The sequence below is a fragment of the Anopheles merus genome, chromosome 2R (assembly GCF_017562075.2).
Source record: "Anopheles merus strain MAF chromosome 2R, AmerM5.1, whole genome shotgun sequence".
Taxonomy (NCBI): Eukaryota; Metazoa; Arthropoda; class Insecta; order Diptera; family Culicidae; genus Anopheles; species Anopheles merus.
The window spans coordinates 47,985,025-47,991,024 of NC_054082.1; the positions used below are offsets into that span (position 1 = coordinate 47,985,025).

The 6,000-nt window shown below is 39.9% G+C and overlaps 1 long non-coding RNA gene across 1 annotated transcript in view; it reads left to right on the forward strand.

The window, feature by feature from the left end:
• The window catches only part of LOC121603538, a 43,220-nt gene extending 40,609 nt beyond the window's left edge, over nucleotides 1-2,611 (forward strand). The window contains exon 3 of the long non-coding RNA XR_006006680.1: nucleotides 1,649-2,611. This is a non-coding gene — a long non-coding RNA (uncharacterized LOC121603538). The remainder of the gene's footprint in view (nucleotides 1-1,648) is intronic.
• Nucleotides 2,612-6,000: the final 3,389 nt, after the last annotated feature.

The window sequence follows — 6,000 nt, forward strand, 5'->3', positions numbered from 1 at the left end:
TAAGCACTTACCTCTAATCGAATTTACAACATATAAGCTGTTTAGAGAGTATGTTTGAATACAGTTCAATTGTGTCGTCTTATTGAAATAATTTAATGATCCGAATACCTACATACATCAAATATTAATAAATATTAGATATGCAAGCTAGATGCTTGATTAAAATTAATGGTAAAAGGTCAGACTATTTGGTTGCTTGATGTGTAAGGCATTTAAAGAACCTCATAAGTACATAGGTTGTAACACATGTAACATATGAGCCCAAAATGTACGGAAACAAATATTACAAAAGATTTAATATTATCAAATTGTTTCTAATATTTTAGGTCAAACTCTTACACGTGTGATTCTTTCTCATGATAATTTAAGATGTAGCGTGATTGTGAAGCGTTGAGTTGTAACGGTGTAAAATAGATAGTTTTCTAATTGCATATCACAATCCACTTCAGATATGGAAGTTTCGTTTACTTTCTGAATCATGTTTAGAATTACTTCGCTGTAAATTACTTCTGTTAGCCTATTGAGCGATTATCAACCATCTTCTCAGCGATTATTTAAATACAACTCGTTTACTACGATTTTTCAGCCTCTTATTCGTATTGTACTGTGTGTGTGCGATTTTCTAGCCTCGGGTAACAATCTTTTCCTTTGATATAGTATTATATGCTGAAATAAATTACGAGTCGCATCGTGTCCGGGAGCAGATAACACAACGCTAATATACCTTATTCTCCTATTTATCAAGCACAAAATAAAAACAAGAAAACAGTACTGACTGAGAACGATCTGCGCGAGACCTTAGGCCATTGCGATATAAAATCTCACTTTTACATAACCCTGCGGATGGGAAGGAATGGAGTGGTGTAGCGTGGCATGGAAACAGAGCCGAGGAGAAAAATATGCTCCCCCGCTTTTTACCTTCACTGTGCGCACAAAACGAAACTCGAAGTCAACGGAATGCCACAGAGAAGTGGCAAAAATCTGAACAAACTCTATCCCGGCACTACACGGCAAAAGAAAAAGGGACCAAAAAGTCTTCCCCCTTTTTAAAAAAAACTTTCACCCAAACGCCAGTTGTGCCGGACGTCTCCACCCTCCACTCGGTCACCCACGCGTAAGGGATGATTATCCTTCCGTCTATCTCGCTTCCTTTGCTTTGCTATCTTTTTTAATCGCTCCATCCCTGCTACCTGCATCCCACGTTCCCGTTGTTCAAGCGACTCTAGCGTACCGTTTCTCCATTTTCTATCGCGCACCTACCTCTCCCCAGCAACACCCCTACAGTTCCGCGACCATTGGCGCATAGATCGGCCATCTTTTAACCCTCGGTGTAATTTCTCAACTTCACATCCTTTGCATGCTGATTTTCCCTTTTGCCAACCATCATGCGCCCACCCCTTTCCATGGAGAGGTGTAGTGTTGCGTACAAGGAACGTAGGACGACGAGTTTGCATTCACCTACGTAATGGTTAGGGTCCGCCATGGCCATGTCTCAAATCTCTTTGGTAATCGGAATGATGCTAGGATGCTTCTGCTCACCCTTTTTACAACAATGAAAGGAAACGGCATGTTGGACTAGGGGCCTTTACTGACTGCTGGCTCTCTACAGAATCGAATATTTTATTAAATTTGTTCATTTTACTTACAGGCGCTGAGCATCATGAATAAGTGACGGTTTGGCGCGTGATGAACACAATGCGAAATTTTACTCTGCTTTACTGGACCTGCCCGACCCTGGACCTCTATGGCTGGCCAGCAGAATACATTGACCCTGGTTGTTTCGACCTCATTATTTCCACCTAAACGCCTTCATTGCTGCGATGCGACATTGATGATTAAATTCAAAATTAAGGTGGATCCCTGGCCGATATTGTCATAAGCGTCTTTAGTATTTTAAAAGTCTGTGTACTTTTCTTTCATTTTTTTCATTATTTGTTTTGTTTCTTTGTTTACCAAATCCTATTTTTTCTTTGGTTTTTCTTGTAGTTTCATATTTTTATACTTAGGCTTTTGAACAATTTTTCATTAGATTAAAGCATTATAAATTAAGCTTAATTACTTATTTTCATTTAACCAGAGATCAAGCATTATAATAAATTATTTCTAACATTTTTTAAATCTAAGAAGCATTAAATAATTTTATGTTGCGAAAATTTACATTACCTATTTAAAATATTCGTGTTACCTAAATTCTTCTCACAAAATTACTTTTTATTGAATTTACTCAAATATTATGATCAATATTTTAATTACTTGATAAATGAATTAGCTTTGCTTAACATAATTTTATTATTGGCTTAAAGACATTTATATTTGGTTTCATTCTATCATTTTTAATATTTTTTCATTAAAAAATTCGTATTATGTTTTTTTGTTATATGCTTCTAAATTTCTTCAACATTTTATTTGTATCGATACATTTATTGGATTTATACATATAATCGTTGCTATTAACTTAATTTACAAGGATACAAACTATTTCAAAGATGTTAAATTATTTAGATTTACGAAAGTAATTAGAATACGAAACATTACCTGTTGCCGCGTTGTTATAAGAGAGTACATAGAGTGGTAATATTTTTTTTACTTACAAATGTAATTTAATGTAACATGTAATAATTTAATTAATTAATTTATTTAGTAATAATAATATAATAATATATAATTAATAATAATAATATAATTTAGAAATAATTAGTAATAATAAAAACATTTTTTATTTTAGTAATAATTTATTAATTTTCGTACTAATTTTCTAATAAGTTAATTTACTAGCACTATTTACACTTACTAAAAGATAAATCGATGTCCTATGAATGCGTCACAACGAACCTGATGCCCGATCAAAATGCCTGATTAAATTGGACCACCGCATGCATTCATCAGCATTTCGCCATTATGCCGTAAATTATTTGCATAACTTAATTTTTTGAACTAGTTTTAATTTGAATAAAAATGTAAGCATTAATGTAACTCTTAGCACTTTGTTTTATACTTTTTTAACTGAATTCCTCCCCCATCTCTACAGTAACGTGAAAGGAACAGTATATTGCAGCGTTACCTATTACGTGCAAAAATCGTAAAACACAGGTCCGTCAACTTGTGCCGTGCTCTTCAGAAGACACCACACAGACTCACCAGGCTGCAACACTTTTTCCGCATCCGCAACACGCCGAGCGCGAACTGTGTGTAAACCTGAAAAACATCATTGTGCCCAGTGTTTAGCGCTAGACTGCAATTGAGGAACTGGAGCCCTCTTCTACCCTCTTCCTTCCACCACTCCTCGCTTATTCTTCACTCTTCTGGTTTCGCAGTAGCGGTCTATTATCCGCGTACAATGCCTTGGTTCTTGTTGCTATTTTACTCGCTTCCTTTTTTTTGTTCAACTTTTTGTCAACTATCCATCAATTTTCCTCACGCTTTGCTTTCCCTCCCTCGTGATACAACAGCGCTCAGTGCATTTATTCGCACATTGATGCACCACAACGCACCGTATGCAGAATGGTTCACTATCGCAGTGTTCATCATCAAAAACATATTAAAGCCCTTGGGATAATGGGTGCGATCGGGACTCGTTTTTTTATCAATCTAGAAATAGATTTTTCGGTGAAAGCGCGCAATTTCCAATCGGAACCTCGGTACCGTGTATGTGTTTTTTTTATATGTATGTGTATGTATCTGTGTGCGTGTTTATGCAATACAGCTAGACACTTGAACAAATGGAGCGAGACGGCCATGGTGCCAGCCTACCCACACCGCTGTGCTCTCTACGTGCGTTACGAAATAACTAAATAAAATAAAAACAGACTTTTCAAAAGCGAAGACCAAAAAAGTTCGTTTCCAATTTTCGAGCGATATAAACTAGACTTGATAACAATAAAAGTGAAAAAAAACCAACGTACCACCAAAATCCTCCAACACGAACCGGCAGCGCTCAGGCTGCGTCGGGCAAAGATTCGATGATCAATTCGTCACCCACTCCCAGCAGGCTATTGTTCAAGTGCACGAGGACTGGTAAAGAAGCGGGGCGAGAGACGGCCAGTACGGAATAGATGTCCAAATGCACACTGGATGCACCCGGAGCGGTTCCGTTTGCGGCAGACCCCAAGCAATCTGAATGTTCGGTCTGCCACAAGGCAAATACAAGAGTCGAAGCAAACACACCGCGTGCCCGCGAGGGCCCACGTTGCCGTACGCTTGTGTCGTTGCGCGAGTTTGTCAAGTGGTCGTCGTACTGGTGCACTGTGCACTTTGTGCATTCAATCCTGCCATGCTGCAACCGCCCCGGCCAGCAGACGTAAGGAATGCAACCATTCGGAAATCATCCCACCGTTCTTGGGACACCAACCAGGGCCTCCGGGCCAAAACGCATCCGTGGGTGGAAAATGTCTAAACGTCGCGTGTCAGTAGAACACACACACACACACATACATAAAGAGGGGAGTGTGGTGCGTTCCCGTACGTAGCGCTAGTTCATTTCGATGTACACTTCGGGGGTACTTGAATTGGATACAATTGAGTATTCTTACTGTCCTTCGCCATCGTTTCGGCCGGAAAGGCTTCGAGACGCATTCGCTCCGAAACGCATCGGGAACACCAGGCCGGGACTATCGACAGATTTGGCTTTTTTCGTATTTTTTGACGAGAAATTAAGCATAAATGTAATAAAAAAACGTTTCGTGCTTTGTTCGAGTTTGATGCACCAGCACCTGGAGGCATTGTTCTTGCAGGCGAACTACCTAGCGATTGAAAATAAGGATTTACCTTGAGTAATGGGAGAATATGTTATAGCATTGAATAGAATACAAGACTCTTGATTTATAAAGTGGAAATAGGAGTAAAATTTCGTTGGAAATTGTGTGAAAATTTGAGAATTCAAGTTAAAACTATTGCTTAAATACTTTCGATTGTTCCCTTTTTCTACTTACAAGACCTGCGGAAAGAATCTTATTTCACTCCAACATTCCTGTCACAAGCTTGTCAGTAAGAACCAATAAAAATGGTGAAAAATGAGCCCCATATCCAAAACATTCATCCATGCACACTCCAGACAGGCAGAGTGCATTCATCTGACGACGCGTAATTCGTCACCAAACTTCGTGCTGCCCATCGTTCCATGGGCCGCCCGAACTGCAGCACGGAAACGGAACCGGACTGCACCATTAAAGTGCAACAAAGGCGGAAAGGGAAAAACAGATTTGCCCGGAAGGGAAAGGTGAACAAAAAAAAAAAGAAAACGGTCAACGGTGTTTCGGTCAGGGGAACACGGCTCGTGGATTGGATAGCGCAACGAGGCAACACCGTCATCATTCGGAGCGTGACAGGAAAGAGTTTTTGACTATTTGCTGAATGGACAGTTTAGCGATATGCTCGTTGCTGCTTCACTTGTGTTCGGTGCATTCGGTGCGAACGCTACGAGGATGTACAATCCGTGCCGAAACGCGGTGTTCAGCCCAAAGCTCGGACGGCTTGCTGTCTTAGTGCTTTGTTCTTTTTGCTTTGTTGTAGCCGCATTTGGAGCGTACCATTCGGTGACGCTTCCTCCCTGACGGATGGCGAACCATTGGATGCAGTTAATTTCCATTTGTAATCCGACGTGTACGCCTAAATTGCATTATCTTTTATGCTGCAATTGCATTGCAGCTGACAAGGATGACGACAACGAGACGTTCGTGCCGAACACTCCTTCCAGGACCCAAACCGTGCTACCACACCCCACACCGTTCGAAACATGGTGTACACACATTAGCTAGAGGCATCCAATAAACCAGACTGCTCACAATCGATCCATCCAAGAGCTGTATGATAGTAGTAGCGATGATGATGATGCTGATGACGAGAAAATTACAAAACACTGAAAAGATGTAAAAAATGCATCGCCTGGTGTACATATCTACATACACACACATACATTTGTACAAGCCATCACTCATATACATCGTGCGGGGGAATACGGAAAAAATCTCGAAGCATCAAAACTGTGAACATAAAACCAGAGTG